The sequence below is a fragment of the Protobothrops mucrosquamatus genome, unplaced genomic scaffold (genome assembly GCF_001527695.2).
Source record: "Protobothrops mucrosquamatus isolate PMUCROS unplaced genomic scaffold, P.Mucros_1.0 scaffold464, whole genome shotgun sequence".
In the NCBI taxonomy this organism is placed as follows: Eukaryota; Metazoa; Chordata; class Lepidosauria; order Squamata; family Viperidae; genus Protobothrops; species Protobothrops mucrosquamatus.
Window position 1 is genome coordinate 1,293,371 of NW_015386785.1, and position 17,117 is coordinate 1,310,487.

At 45.0% G+C, this 17,117-nt stretch overlaps 1 pseudogene; it reads left to right on the forward strand.

Moving 5' to 3' along the window:
- Positions 1-364: 364 nt before the first annotated feature.
- The window catches only part of LOC114922599, a 31,628-nt pseudogene continuing 14,875 nt past the window's right edge, over positions 365-17,117 (forward strand).

A 17,117-nucleotide genomic window follows, 5' to 3' on the forward strand; every position in this document is an offset into this window, starting at 1 on the left:
AATAAAAATTTTGTTGAAAAAAAAAAAAAAAAAAAAAGACGGCCTAAACTACGACCTATATGATGCTTGCCTGCCTCGTGGAGACCCACGCCAACTCGATGAATGGTACGTCCTGGCAGAGGAAGCAGAGATCGACCTACTGAAGAGGCACTGCCGAGGAAAACCATGGGGCCACTCACCTCCTCAGCCGACCCGCGAGCCAGAAAAACCACCGGCTACAGCCAGGAAGTCAATGGGCTATTTCAAATGTGGGAGAGAGGGGCATCACACTGTAGAATGCCACTTGAAAGCCCCTCAGCACAATCCAGACCGATCACCAGTCAGGAAATCAGGGAAGTACCCAGCCAAGCCAAAAGAACCCGCCATGAGGGCAGCAGAAGCTGTGGAGTCCCCAACCCCTGCCAAGCATGTGGAGAGAACTCCGGCCTACACCACAGGGCCAGTGGACACCTCGGACGACAGCTTGGAGGGTGAACCCATGGTAAGTGGACCCATCGCACCCATCCTCAAGACAGTGTCTATATTAGCTCCCTCCATGCCCGAAGCTGTCAAAGTGAAAGCCTTAATAGACTCTGACTGCACCCGCTGCCTCATTAGCCCAACGCTAGTGGGGAACTTGGGCATTCCGGTGAGGAAGCTGAAACAACCAATCTCATTTGGCCAGTTAGATGGGTCCATAGCAAGGGGGGGTGCCAGCTACCCTAGCCACTTTACCAGTCCACCTATCCCTGGGGAACCATGAGAAAGACATAACGTTTGTAGTGACCCCAGGCATGGAATGCTCAGTGATCCTAGGGCTGGAATGGTTAAAGAAATGGAACCCCTGGGTAAATTGGATGACGGCAGAACTCAATTTCCCGAAGGGGGATCCTGCGGACTTAAAAACCTAAGGAGTCCTACCAAAAGAAAGCATCAATGGGAGAAGAAAAGGGGCTACCTGAAATACCAGAGGAATACCGAGATCTTGCTGAAGTTTTCAGTGAGGAGAGGGCGAATGAGCTTCCCCTCACCGACCCACAGATTGTGCCATAGAATCCAAGCTCGGGGCAAAACTCCTGAAGCCCAAACTATACTCTATGAGCCCTAAGGAGAAGGAGGAAATGGAAAGATTCATAAATAAAAACCTAGAAAGGGGGTTTATCGAACCTGCTAAGCCTAAAGTAGCCGCCCCAGTCCTCTTTATACAGAAGAAGGATGGCACTTTACACTTGTGCGTGGATTACCGTGCCCTGAATGCAATCAGTGAAAGTAACCTATATCCCCTACTCCTCATGAAGGACATGTTATCCCACCTCTCGAAAGGAAGAATTTTCACTAAACTAGATCTAAGGGAAGCGTATTACCGCGTTATGATTAAGGAAGGGGATGAATGGAAAACCGCATTTAATTGCCCAATGGGTGCTATCAATTCAAAGTTTTGCCATTTGGACTACAAGGCACCCCCGCAGTATTTATTCAATTAATCAATGAGGTACTAATGGAGCACCTATTTAAGGGGGTCCTGGTTTATTTAGATGACATCCTTTTCTTCACCGAATCCAAAGAGGAACATGTCAATCTAGTCAGAGCGGTTTTAAAGAAACTGCGAGCTGCCCACCTATATGCCAGATTATCAAAATGCGAATTCCACCAGGAAAGAATAGATTACCTGGGTTATTGCATATCCCCACAGGGCATTGAAATGGACCAAGAGAAGGTCAGAGCAGTACTAGAATGCGCACCACCTCGCACAAGGAAGCAGTTGCAAAGTTTCCTGGGCTTCGCAAACTTTTACCACCAATTCATCCCTTCGTTTGCCCAAATAGCCCTACCCCTCACAAACTTACTAAAAACGAAGGGAGAATCTTCAGTGAAACCTAGCCAGCCACTAAAATGGACAATGGAATGCCAAGCGGCATTTGAGAGATTAAAAAGACTTTTTTCTGCCGAACCCGTACTCAGGCATCCAGACATGGATAAACCTTTCGTAATACAGACGGACGCAAGTGATGTGGCAGTGGGGACTGTACTATTACAAGAAAACAATGAAGGGGTATTGCAACCATGTGTGTATACGTCCAAGAAAGTCACTGAAATGGAACAGTACTGGTCCGTGTGGGAAAAAGAGGCATACAGGGTGTGTTGGTCATTACTTACGTGGCGCCAGTTCTTTGAAGGGAATAAAATTCCTTTTCAAACCTGGACGGACCACAAAAACCTGGAAGCCTTGAAAACACCCAGGAAGCTCACTCCCAAGCAAGCCTGCTAGTCCCAGCATTTTCACCAATTCCATTTCAGCTCAAGCACTTGCCGGGGGGGGGGGGAGAACTTCCTGGCAGATGCACTGTCTCACATGCCGCAATATAACAGCATGTGAGCCACTGATTTTAAACCACTTATGCCGGAACCATAACTGGCAGTGCCAGTAACCACCAGAGCCCAAGCTAAATTAAAGCCACAGCTGGGTAGCCAAACCAGAATCAAATTCTGGAAAACTTTGGAAACAGATGAATGGTTCCAGAAAAATAGACACATGTGCACAATCAAGGACGGACTGCTATGGGTGGAGGAAAATTTATATATACCAACCACCCAGAAGGTCACTTTCATGCAGTTATGCCATGACACAATATCAGCAGGGCATTTTGGATTTGTAAAAACATTACATTTAATTAAAAGGCAATTTTGGTGGCCGTCCATGAAAAAGGACATAGAAAGTTATGTGGCCAGCTGTCCAATGTGCGCAACTGCTAAGAGGTTGCAAGGGAAATCGCCTGGACTGTTACAACCAGTGGCGAATCCCTCAGCCCCCTGGAAAGAAATACCCATGGATTTTATAGTGGAATTACCAGAAAGCAATGGAAACACTGTCATCTGGATGGTTACGGACTTGTTTTCCAAACAGGTGCACTTTATCCCTTGCCAAAAGATTCCCGCCGCAAAAACCTTAGCAAAACTATTCGTGCAGCACATCTATAGACTGCATGGGGCACCCCAATGCATCATACCTGATAGGGGAGTGCAATTTACGTCAGAATTTTGGAAGGAATTTTTATCCCTCCTAGGAACCACTCGGACTGTCATCTAGTCATCCTCCTCAATGTAACGGACAATCTGAATGTTCTAACTCAGTATTTGAGCAATACTTAAGATGCTTTATTAATTTCCAGCAAACGAATTGGACGGACTTACTCCCTTTCGCAGAAGTCACCTACAATAACGCAGTCCAGTCCAGCACAGACTACACTCCTTTTCAAATAGCCACCAGTTAAGGTTTCAACCCTATGCCAGAACTAATCCCAAATGAACCAGCAATCCCATCACTGAAAGAATGGATAGCACAAGTACAAAACACCTGGCCAATAGTTAGAAAAGCCTTAGACAAAGCCAGGCAAGCACACAAAGCACAAGCAGATAAAAAGAGAGTCGAACCCACACCATTCATTGTAGGAGAAATGGTATATTTGTCTACAAAATACCTAAAATCCCTACAACCCTGTAAAAAACTTGGCCCAAAATATATAGGACCTTTTCCAATTAAAAGAATCATAAACCCAGTTACAGTAGAATTAGAACTACCCCAAAATCTCAGGCAAATACATCCAATTTTTCACTGCAGCTTGCTGAAAAGAGAACAACAATCACCCTTATGGCCAAAAATCCCCCCCCACCTCCAATCATGGTTGAAGGAGAACAACACTTCGAGATAAAGGAAATCCTAGACTCTAGGAAGTATCATGGGGCAACTCAATACCTAGTAGCATGGAAACACTTTCCCTCCTCACAAAATGAGTGGGTCCATAAATGTCACGTCAGAGCACCAAAACTGCTAAAGAAGTTTCATACAGAATATCCCAACAAACCAGACTAACTTTTATACCTATTTTCTTTTCTCTACAGGTGGATCTCTCTAATTTTTAGGGGGGACAGGAGGTCAGAATCCAGTTATATTTCATTTCTATCTATCTCCTCTTATCTAAAATCAAATCTCACCTTTCCCTGGATTCTGCCATAGTTCCAAGGGGGAGGAGGGATATGCATGCGGGTTTATTGCTTTCACTCCTCTATTCGCTACAATGTAACCTTTTGTTTACTGACTCCATGTCTGCTATCCATTACAATGTAACAAATTGCCTCCTACACTATGCATCTCTCTGAACCTTCTTCTTCCTAACTGGGCAGCTAGGAGTCAGATTAATGTTATCTCCCCTTTCCCACATGGACCTAACACCTGGGGATTGGCCGGTCTGAATCGTCCGGATGAACTGTGGGGTGGGGTTTGGTTAGGGACACTTTAAAGTAATCAATCTGTAAAGAAATCCCTCAGATCCTGTCTATTATGCCTGCTATCAACTACTCTTAATAAAAGTTCCTGTTGGAAGAAATTGTTTTCAAGAGTTCTGCTTTCTTAAGATGTGGGATTGAAGTGGGTTCTTACACCCTTCATTCTCACATTGATATTGACAGACTCTATCTACCAATGAAAAGACGTGGGCGTGGAATGTTGCAAGTACATCAGATGGTTGAAGAAGAAAAAATGGTTTTGGAAGAATATCTGAAGGACAATGATGAAGATGCACTGAAGTTAGTACACCAGGAAGACTTACTGACTACTGGAGAGTCCAAACTGACTTACAAGAAAGACCAAATGAAAAACAGAATGGAGACATGGGAAGACAAAGCACTACATGGCCAATACATTAAAAAAATAGCAGGGAAAGCAGATAACAACAAGACCTGGCAATAGCCAAGAGCAGGAAAGTTGAAGAAAGAGACACAGGGACTAATTCTGGCTACACAAGACCAAACCTTAAGGACAAAGACATACAAAGCCAGCATTTAGAAGACAGCAACAGACAGTAAGTGTCGCCTATGCAAAGAAGCTGAAGAAACAGTAGACTACCTGATAAGCTGCTGCAAGAAGATCACACAGACTGACTACAAGCAGCGGCATGACAACGTAGCAACAATGGTGTACTGGAAGATCTGCAAAAAATATCATTTGTCTGCAAGCAAGATCTGGTGGGACCATAAAATACAGAAAGTCGTAGAAAATTAAAAAGTTAAATTACTCTGGGATTTTAGAATTCAAACAGAAAGGCATCTACCACATAACACCCCAGATTTAACAATTGTCGATAAGAAAGACAAAAAAGTTTGAATAGTGGACATGGCAATGCCTGGAGACAGCAGAATAGAAGAGAAAGAACTGAAAAAGATAACAAAATACAAAAACCTACAAATAGAAATAGAACTACTGTGGCAAAGGCAAACAAGGGTAGTACCAATAGTAATAGGTGCCTTGAGTGCAATCCCAAAACAACTGGAGCACCACTTGAACACCATTGTCATTAACAAATTTGCCATCAGTCAATGGCAAAAGGCACTTTACTGGGAACAGCTTCCATCCTGCGACAATATCTGTAACCCATCAAATATCCAGATCTGCCTACCCCAGTCCTTGGTAAGGACTTAATAGGTAGACAAAAATGCCAAACCCAGTCTGAACATCTGGCTGACTGTGTGATGATGATGATGATTGAAAAAAATCTGGTTCATTGATATTGCAATTGAAGAGAAACAGCTAGAAAAAAATAACATATTGTGATTTGCAAATTGAAGTTGAGCGACTAAGGAGGAAGAAATCAATGGTTGTACCAATAGTAATAGGAGCCCTTGGAGTCATACCCAAAGGGCTGCCTAGATACATGGAAATTTTGAACTTATTAGACCTGAATATCCTGACTTTGCAAAAAACCACCCTACTTGGAACTGCCTATATACTCAATGCTACCTTAACAGCTCTTAGGTCCTTGGTTAGGACTTGAACTGCTAAGTTTTTACCAGTCCCAGACTGTGAATCAAATTAAAGATTAACAACAACAATATGCTAATTGCGCTGATAGGAACTGTTGTGTCCTGGGCCTGATGAGGAAACTCAGCAGGCCCAGAAAGGTTGCAAATGGTCCCGGGCATTCTAAAAGCTGCCCGGGACCAGACGGAGCGATGCCAGCCTTGTGCGCATGCACAGGGCGTGAAGAAAGAAGAATTCATATTGGTTCACATTGTCCGGGTTTCAAGCCTTATAAAAGGCCTGCGTGCCTTTTGCTGTTTGCTTGGTGTTGGAGAAGGAGAATAAAGTGTTTGTTACTTGTCACCATGTGTCTTCATCATTCGCATGCGAACGAAGAATTTAACACTGGCGACGAAGGTGGGATCCTCTGCAAGCCTAAGAAAATGATTTAAGGACTCACCCAGGAAGTCCTGACAAGGGGAAGACGGCGTCTGCATCAGCGTCTCAACCTGCCAGTACAGCTTCACTGGGGGGTGAGCTCGGCTAAAGGACCCTTTCCCAAACATCAGCTTGCAGAGGAGGCGAGTGGTGAAGGTTGTAAACTTTACAATGTCGAAGATTGGCCGCTTGACTGATTTTGATGTCTCCCACCCAGAGAGATGGAATTCCTACGTATCACGGGTGGAGAACTACTTTAGAGTAAATCAGATAAGAGAAGACGGCCTGAAGGCAGCAACTCTTTTGTGTGCCTGTGGACAAGAAGCTTTTGACATCGCAGAAAATCTGGTGGCCCCTGCACCTCTGGAGTCAGTAACATATGCTGACTTGAAAAAGATGTTGAAGGAATACTTCCAGCTGAAGTTATCCATCATTGCTTGGAGGCACGCATTCGAGCAGAGAGACCAGAGGCTGGGTGAATCTGCTGCAGACTTTATTGCTGCCTTAAGGCAAGCGGCCAGGCCTTGTGAGTTCAAGGACCTGGAAGAGAGGCTGCGAGATCACTTCGTATGTGGCTTAAGAAGCAGAGACTTACAACAGAAGATTTTTGCAAAAGAAGATGTTTCCTTCCAAGACGCGTTACAAGAGGTGGCAGCTGAGGAAGCAGCAGGCGGGGCTGTGAAGGCCTTGCGGCTCGCCAGGAACCCTCCAGACATAGCTACCGTCCATCAAGAGAATGCTCGAGAAGAATCAGAAGCGGATCCTGAAGAGGAGGTGGACAGACTTCACTAGCCATCTGAGAGGAGGCCGAAGAGATGTCCGGACAAGGCCCCAGCATCTCTTCAATGCTTCGGGTGTGGAGGACGCCACAAGCAAGCTGACTGCAGGTTCTGCTCTGCCATTTGCAGGGCGTGTGGCACGCAAGGCCACATCACCTCCATCTGTTTGGGTCGCCAGAAGCTCCAATCTCGGGAAGAATTGCTTCAGAAAGGTACCAGGGTCTCCAGCCAACACAGGGTGGGTTTCTGCACATTGCGCAGGAGTATTCTGAGGACAGGGACACACAACCCCCTTATGAAGAAACTTTCCATTAATGTGAGGTTGCAAGGGGTTCCCTTATTGATGGAGTTGGACACAGGGTCCGCTCTCTCAATTATTTCAATTAACACCTTCAAAAGGATTTGCAGCAGTAGTGGCCTTCGAGTTAAACTCAGGCCATCGAATCTAATACTCACTGATTTTCAAAATTCTAAGGTCTGTGTAAAGGGGGAGGCCACACTCAAGGTACAGCATAAGGATTTTGAAGGTTTCCTAGATGTGGTGGTAGTTGGGGGTGAACGTACGAGTCTTATTGGACTCGATTGGTTCGAGGCTCTAGGAATCCAGGTAACTGGGCTGCACAACTTGCAAACGTTGGGCCTTGCAGAAGTTTGCAAGGAGTTTGCAGATGTGTTTAGTTCAGAGCTAGGATCCTACAAGGGCCCCCCCATTGCGCTACGGTTAGACCCAACTATCACGCCCATCAGGGTCAAGCCTAGAAGGGTACCTTTTGCCCTCAAAAGTAAGATAGATGCTGAGCTGGACAAATTGCTCCAGCAGGGCATTTTAGAACCTGTGGATTCTAGTCCATGGGAAACCCCCATAGTAACGCCTCTAAAGTCTAATGGGGAAATACGTATATGTGCAGACTATAAGTGTACACTGAATAAGGCATTGCAACAGCACACTTATCCAGTGCCTATTGTAAGCCACATTCTGGCCTCCCTCAAGGGGGGGCGCATTTTTGCGAAACTTGACCTGGCACAGGCCTATCAACAGCTACCTGTTGATGAGGCAGCTGCAGAGGCCCAGACTATTGTAACTCACAGGGGGGTCTTCAAGGTCAAAAGACTGCAATTTGGGGTAAATGTAGCCCCTGGCATATTCTAAAGTGTCATGGAGAGCACACTTCGAGGTATTCCTGGGGTCTGTCCCTACTTAGATGACGTCCTCATTGCTAGGGAGTCATGTCAAAATTTAGCAGCAGGAGATGGATTGTTTAAGTTTAGAGTTTGGAGTTAGAGATATTAATATTTGTTTACTTGTATTTGAATATTAGCCTAGGTTTGGTTTGGGAAGTCCGGGGGGTGGGGGGATGGGATAAAACATTGTGTAATATCTGTGATGTATTTCTTTTTTCTTTTATGATAAAAACAATAAAATTTTATATTGAAAAAAAAAAAANAAAAAAAAAAAATTTAGCAGAAAGCTGTCTTGCTTTGTTTTCGAAAAGCAGGCCTTAAATTAAAGCAGGATAAATGCAAGATAGGAGTCACTTCCACTGACTTCTTAGGTTTCAGGATTGATGCCCAAGGCATTCACCCTGCTGAAGCCAAACTGCAAGCTATTCAGCAGGCCCCAAGCCCCAAGTCCAAGAGTGAGCTGCAAGCCTTCTTGGGGCTCTTAAAATTTTACCATGTATTTCTCCCACATAAGGCTGCAGTGGCAGAGCCGTTACACAGGCTCTTAGACAAGCAGGCTCCATGGCAATGGACTAAAGTCCATGACAGGAACTTCAATGAGGTTAAGGCCTTGCTCACTTCCAATGCTGTTTTAGCGCATTTCAATGAGCAACTGCCTGTTTGCATCGCATGCGATGCATCTCCTTATGGGGTGGGAGCAGTACTTAGTCATCTGAAGGCTGATGGGACACAAGTCCCTGTGGCCTATTACTCAAGGACTCTGTCATCTGCAGAGCGAAATTACACTCAGATTGACAGAGAAGCCTTGGCCATAGTGGCTGGCATAAAGAAATTCCATGATTTTTTATATGGCCGCCACTTCAAGGTCTATACAGACCATAAGCCTCTGTTGGGTTTGTTTACCACCAACAAACAGACACCACATATCATTTCTCCTCGTATGCTGAGATGGTCCATTTTCCTGTCAGCATATGACTACACTCTAGTTCACAAACCTGGAAAAGAGATGGGTCATGCAGATGGCCTAAGCAGATTACCTCTGAAACAGGTAGAACCAGACCCTGCTCCTGCCATTAATATTCTTTCCATTCAGGAGTTGCCTGAATCTCCCCTCAATGCTAGGGACGTGGCTGCAGAAACTGCCACTGATCACACGCTTGCACGCGTGCTGACATGGGTGTTGTCAGGATGGCCTGAAACGTGTCCAGATGCGACATTTCAAAGTTTTTGGCAAAGGAGACCTTTAATGGGTGCCTTTTATGGGGGAGTAGAGTAGTAATCCCAGCCTCACTGAGGTCTAGGGTCTTGTCCTCTCTGCATGAGGGACATCCAGGCATTGTGCGCATGAAAGCACTTGCGCGCAGCCATCTTTGGTGGCCTGGGCTTGATAAAGCTATCGAAGCTCAGGTGCACGGGTGCCAAGTGTGCCAACAATCATGGCCTGAAATGCCTCAGGCCCCTGTACACAAGTGGGAGAAGACACACACCCCTTGGTCAAGGGTACATTTAGATTATGCTGGGCCCTTCCAGGGGCAATTCTTCCTTATCCTTGTGGATAGCCATTCCAAGTGGCTAGAGGTTGTACCTGTCTCCTCCACTACTACTGCCAGGACTATCCAGGTGCTAAGAGGAATCTTTGCAACCCATGGCCTTCCGGATGTTCTTGTTTCTGACAATGGTCCTCAATTTACATCTTGTGAGTTCCAGGCTTTCCTTCAGGCCAACCTGATCCAGCATGCAACGTCAGCTCCCTTTCACCCTTCCACCAACGGGCAAGCAAAAAGAATGGTGCACACCACCAAAGACACACTGAAACGACTAACACATGGCAGCTGGCATCACAGGTTAGCAGATTTTCTTCTTGCACACCGCACCACACCATGCACTGCCACCGGGAAGAGCCCAGCTGAACTCCGCTGGGGTTGCCGCCTCATTACTAAGTTGGATAGACCGGGTGGCTTCACAGGTGTCACAGCCGCGGGCACCTAGGAGACTTCAGGTGGGCAATCTGGTCTGGGCTAAGAATTATGGTCCTGGACATCTCTGGGTCCCTGCTGTCATCTGTAAGATCTCTGGACCTCTATCATACGAAGTGACCTTGGGAGATGGCCGCGTCCTGCAGTGTCACATCGATCAACTGCGCTGGCGGTTGTCCCATGTTGTTTCCGCCCCTGCCTCCGCTCTCGTGGGGGAGGGGGCTCAGGAGCCAGATTGCACTTCAGGTCAACATTTGGAGACCCTGCCTCATTCCTCCTGGGAATTATCGCAGGACGCTAGGGATTTCACAAGGGTGGAGCAAGGGCATCCTCACGGTTCAGCTATTGTGCCGAACAGGGAGTCATGCGTATCCGCAAGAGCTCCAAACAGGGATTCACCTGAGGAGGGGTTTGCCATAGAGGCGGCTCCTGACTCTGGCACTTCGGCCACAGGGGACTGGAGCTATTGGGGCACTCCTGCAACGCAGGTCACATCTGAGACTGGTCGCGGGCTCGAGGGACTAAGTTCCCTGGAGCCATCCAGGGTAGTTGGGGAATTCTCAGCCACTCCAGAGGGTTGGGGAATTTCAGCTGCTCTAACGGAGCCTGGGAAGAGCCCTGGCAACTCTGCCAGCACGCCTCACCAGGGGTCACCTGCAAAATTTGTGCATAGAAGTCCTGGTCTAGTGAGCGCACCAGACGGGCCGGTAGGCCAGGCGCCCTTAAGTACAAGTCCTGGTCTGCCTAGCCGGGCAGGTGAGCTGACAGGCCAGGCACCCTCCCTAACCTTGCGTAGGTCACAACAGGCTAAGGCCCCTCCTAAGCATCTAGGCGAATATGTGAGGTTCCTGTCAGTACAAGGGACCTTACAGGTCTAGGTTGAGGAGATGGGACCTATGTTGGGTAGAAGATAGACACATGAAGTCCACATTAAAGGATGGGTTGGTTAGCTAACCCTATTAGTTATAAGAAGGTTGTCTGCATGTGAGCAGAATATTATTTTCTTTTCTTTTATTATTATTGTAAAGAAAATTGGAATTGTGTGTGTTCTATCCAGGGGAGAGGGGTGTTGTGTCCTGGGCCTGATGAGGAAACTCAGCAGGCCCAGAAATGTTGCAAATGGTCCCGGGCATTCTAAAAGCTGTCCGGGACCAGACGGAGTGGCGCCAGCCTTGTGCGCATGTGCAAGGCGCGAAGAAAGAAGAATTCCTATTGGTTCACATTGTCCGGGTTTCAAGCCCTATAAAAGGCCTGCGTGCCTTTTGCTGTTTGCTTGGTGTTGGAGAAAGAGAATAAAGTGTTTGTTACTTGTCACCATGTGTCTTCATCATTCGCACGTGAACGAAGAATTTAACAGGAACTATAATCTATCTTGAAGATACCAGGCTGCAGAAAATTGCCTCAGTGATGTGATGAGTTACAATGTACAGAACAATTTGGGCTTATTCATATAAAACAATGAAGCCTCTTTAGTCACAGCTATGAGGGCAATTCAGAAATAAACCACTGTTTGGTTATCAATGACAGACACTCGCAGCTACAGAACTTTTATTACACACATTAGAAAACTACAACATTACATTACTTTTTGACATAATCACCATTCAGACTGAGGCACTTGTCATAACTTCTTACAAGGTTTGAAATTTCTTAGTAGTAGTCGCTTGGCGCCAAATCTGAGCTATAGGGGGATGATCAAAAACATCCCAACGGAACTGCTTCAAAAGTTCTTGGATGCATCTAGCGGTGTATGGGCAAGCATTATTGTGAACCAACACCACACTGGAAGTCAGCATGCCCCGATGCTTGTTATGGATGGCTTGTCTGAGTTTTCATAATGTTTCACAGTAGACTTCTGTATTGATGGTCAAACCACACTCCATGAACTTCACTAGCAGTACTCCTTTGGCATCTTCACATTTGGTAGGATTTTCTATGGCACCACTTCACATGAGGTGTTGATTCACAATAATGCTCGCCTGCACACCACTAGATGCACCCAAGAACTTTTTTTAAAATATATATTCTATTGATTTTTTTTTACAATGACAATCTTTAGTGCTTAGTAAACAACATGTTGTCTGGGTTCATATATTTAAAAAACAATCAATAATAATTTCTATAATTCCATAATCAATATATTAATTAATAGTTTGTTTCCTTGATCTTCCCTTCTTCCAATAATGTTCTCATTTATCAGCATTAGACAGATATAATTCTTAATATTTTCAATGCCTACAAAGTTGGATATAGACTTTTTTGTATTTGTACAACAATGACATCCATATATAACATCTTTCCTGACTGACTTACAAGATTTACAAGAATAAGGTTTTGATCTATCATGGTGGCCATATTTGCAAATCCAAACGAGATATGAAAAAGATGCTAAAATAATGGGATTTTATAAAGAATAGACAGAACTCAACCAGATACTGCTAAAAACAGATGAAAAACTGATTAAGAAACTCTATAAATATCTGTTAAGCTTAAAGATGGAGGAGGAACAAGTAAAAGAAACAATGATAATGTGGGGAAAGAACTTTGGACATAAAATAGAATTAGAAAACTGGCAAAGATTACGGGAAAGAAATGCTAAATTAACGAAAGCAGTGGCATATAAAGAAAACTTATATAAAATGTTTTACAGATGGCATTTAACATCAGTGAGATTAGCAAAAGTGTTTAAAAATACTTCAAACAAGTGTTGGAAATGCAAACAAAAGCTTATTACCATATCTGGTGGACATGCCCTAAAGCTAAAAGATTTTGGTCAAAAATACACTTATGGTTAGAGAAAATGACTAAAAAACAAATAGATTTTAAGCTACAATTGTTTTTCTTAGGAATAATAGGAACAAATTATGAGAAAGACTATATATTTAATTTTACATGTACTAACTGCAGCAAGAATTGTATTTGACCAATATTGGAAAAATAAAAATTTACCAACAGAAGAAGAACTAATTAAGAAAATTTTAGAGTGTGCAAAAATGGATAGATTGACCTTAAAGATAAAAGAGAAAGAAGATTCAGTGTATTTTAGAACATGGGATAATTTGTATCAAAGGCTAGAAAAATGAGTTAGAGAGAAAGGAACCTGATATGTAACACTGAATATATACTAGTAAGAAGAAGACTACTGAGCAATTAATTAACATATTATTTGTGATAATTATTATTCATAGTTTTTTTAAAAAATACATGAACTCAGACAACATGCTGTTTGCTAAATATTAAGAATTTTTAAATGGAAAAGGCCTCCGGAGCCCGTATCGGGCTGCTGGGGGGGCTGCAAAATCACTCCGCGGCCAGGGATCCGGGCTCCAGAGGCTTGGAAAAGCCTCTGGAGCCCAGATCAGCCATGGGGGGGGGACACGAAATTGCTCTGCAGCCATAGATCTGGGTGGCAGAGGCCTTTTCCAGGCCTCCGGAGCCTGGATCAGGCTGCTGGGGATCCGCAAAATCACTCTGCAGGCATACCTTGACTCGCACTGGCAGCTTAGAAGGAACCGGTTCTTCCGGGTTTTTTTATGTCCATTTTTTTATGTCCATGCATTCTTGCTTTTTTTGTTGCTTTGAAGGGAAAGGGGGGATGATTACCTGTTTTATTGCAAGCATAATATTTTATATACACTGCATTTCATGCAATTTGTAAAACTACTTCACACTGAACTTTTTTCAATTTTTCCAAAAGATGGCTTGGGTCACAACTCAGCCAGCTTCAATGAAATGAAATGAGTGAGGAAGAGCAAGTCCGGCATGGCTTCTGGCATTGCGGGAGTGGTGTGGCAGGCAAAGAGTGGTGGTGCGTGGCTTCTGGCGTTGCAGGGGGATGTGGCAAGCAAACAGTGGTGGAACGCAGATTCATTCACTTGCAGCACTCCCCCATGTGCCACTGCTGTTTGCCTGCTGCCCCCCCCAATGCCAGAAGCCGCTCCAGGTTTGGTCTTCCTCCCCACTTTCATTTCGTTGGAGCTGGCTGAATTGCAAGCCAAACCATCTCTGCAAAACCCCCTAGAGGTGACCCTCCCTCTGTACTTGGTCATCCCCAACACACTCTCACCTGTTTGCCTCCCTCTGACACCTTCTTTTTATAACTCGGGCCCTGTCCCACTCTGTATGACCTGTCAGAACCATGGCTCTGGAGCCACCCAACTGGTCGGAAAGTACAGTCCCTTTTAAAAAAAAACTTGCAGAGCAGCCATGGCACTTTTTTTAAAAAAATCTTGCATTGCACACTGCCCACCCCACAGCCCCTGCAATCACCCCATCCATTGCCAATCGCACACTGCCTCCCAAGCACCATTGCTTCTGCCTGCCATCTGATTGGCTGGGGGCTATTTGTCCCATGCAGCTAAAGCCCTGAGTCAAATGGTATCTGGGTGAATGAGCAGGGACAAAGAGCAAGGGGCAGAGGGGCAGGGACCCATTGGCCATGGAGAATGGCTGGGGAAGGGCTAGCAGAGCAGGAAAGTTGGCTGTAAATTGGCTGAAGCGGATGGCTGGGGGTGAGGGGGTGCAGCCAAGGGTCAGTGCCTAAATGTCCCATTTTGCTACAGACTGTTTTAAAAGTGCCAAGTTTTGAATATGGTATAAGCATAACAATATATGTATACTTACATGTATGCTGGAGACTAATTTCATGAATTACTCTTAATCAGAAAATGAATGAAACTGTTTTGATTTACACCTACACACTATTGTTGGCAATGTAGCCTCCACAGCTAAGGAGGAATTTTGACCAAGGAACACTCTGCAATATATGAAATGAGTCTAAAATGATCATCTACCTGCCTCTGGATTTAGTTCCTTGTTGAACCAAATACAGAAGTAGAACATTTCTTTCTCAAGGACCCTACAAGACTGCTAGCCAATTGTATTTATCCTATTCTGCAGTTACCCTCCTTTTTGTTATCTACCTCCACAAGTACCCTGTACTTTAATGACTTCCACTGTAAGCATGTCTCCCTCCTGCAATATGGAATGCTGGTCAACTTGACTTGATCTTTAGACTGGGAAAGAACTGCATGAGAAGACTTCCTCTAGCTTTCCCCAACTTTAAATTTTCCAAAATATATTGATCAGCAACTACAGAATTCTCAGAAATAGTGTGATATTAATATGCCAATATTAATTACAGAAAGAACTGATTAAACACATTTTGCAATTAATATATAGATTTTGTTTGTTTACAAGCCTTTTCTAAATCCACAGAACTAGAGGAAAGTCAAAGAGTAACAGAGTTTGATAGAAAGATGGAGAACATTTTTTTTAAAGTGTCTCTGTGTGAATGTTCAAAATCTGAATCTAATGAAATAAAGTATTCTGAAAGCTTTTCATATATAGAAGTCCCTGATTACTGACCAAAAAAGAGAGAGAGATTGAATATAGCTGTTTTACGTATCTAAATACAATTGTGCTAAAGAAATTCAATATTCTTTGTGGCTGCTTCCAGACAGCTGAGTAATTGCCAAAGCATCAGCAGCTTGCAAATGATTTTGCAGATCTCTTTTTCTCCTTCCTTAAAGCAAATTTTCTTTGAAGGAGTCAATCAACAAAAAATCAAAATGTCAAAATAACATAGTACAGAACAAGTCATTTGACAAACTATGATGTTTGCCTTAGGTAATTTGACTGGCTATTAATTTTTTCAAACAGTCTGAAGAGATTTGTGTTGTAGGCTGATTTCTGTCTAGACAAAGAAAGGAATGTAAAACACATTAAACCAACAGAACTTAGTAATGACAAGAAAAATCTGTTTCATAGATTTTCAGTTGCCTGAATCTCCAAAATTTCTTCCCTCCCCCTTCTTCTACTTTTGATTATTATTATTATTATTTATTGAATTTATATACCGCCCTATCTCCCTTACGGGACTCAGGGCGGTGAACAGGCGATAATAAAAACCACAATAAATATACACAAATTTCTGTCTAAAACCAAATTAAATAACAGGCTTGCTCTAAAAACCCCATACAAAACCCCCACTAAAACATAATCAAACTACGCCAGGCCGGCCGCACGGAATAGATGAGCCTTCAGGGCTCGGCGAAAAAGGCGCAGGTCCGCAACTGTACGTAGGTCGGGGGGTAGGTCATTCCAGAGGGCAGGAGCTGCCACAGAGAAGGCTCTCCCCCCTGGGGGTTGCCAGCCGGCATTGTCTGGCCGACGGCACCCTAAGGAGGCCCTCTCTGTGGGAGCGGACTGGTCGAAGGGAGGTATTTGGTAGGAGGCGGTCTTGCAAATACCTAGGTTCATTGCCACGGAGCGCTTTAAAGGTTGTTACTAACACCTTGAAGCGCACCCGGAAGGCCACAGGCAGCCAGTGCAGCTCGCGCAGGAGAGGTGTTACATGGGAGCATCTAGAGGCCCCCAGGATCCCCCGCGCGGCCGCATTCTGAAATAGCTGGAGCCTCCGGGTGCACCTCAAGGGGAGCCCCATGTAGAGAGCGTTGCAATAGTCCAGGCGGGAAATGAGGGCTTCAGTGACCGTGCGTAGAGCATCACGATCCAGAAAGGGGCGCAACTGGCGTATCAGGCAAACCTGATGAAAAGCCCCCCTGGCCACGGCTGTCACATGATCGTCTAAAGACAGCCGAGCATCCAGGAGGACGCCCAGGTTGCGAGCCCTCTCCGTGGGGGCTAATGACTTGCCCCCGATAGCCAGAGATGGAACCAACTGGCTATGACGTGACACCGGAAACCACAGCCACTCGGTCTTGGACGGGTTGAGACGAAGCCTGTTCCTCCCCATCCAGACTCGCACAGCCTCCAGGCACCAGGACATCACTTCCGCGGCATCGTTGGGGTGGTCCGGGGTGGAGATGTACAGCTGGGTGTCATCTGCGTACTGATGAAACTCCACCCCGAAACCACGGATGATCTCACCCAGTGGCTTCATATAAATGTTGAACAGGAGAGGCGAGAGGACCGACCCCTGTGGTACCCCACAAGTGAGGCACCTCG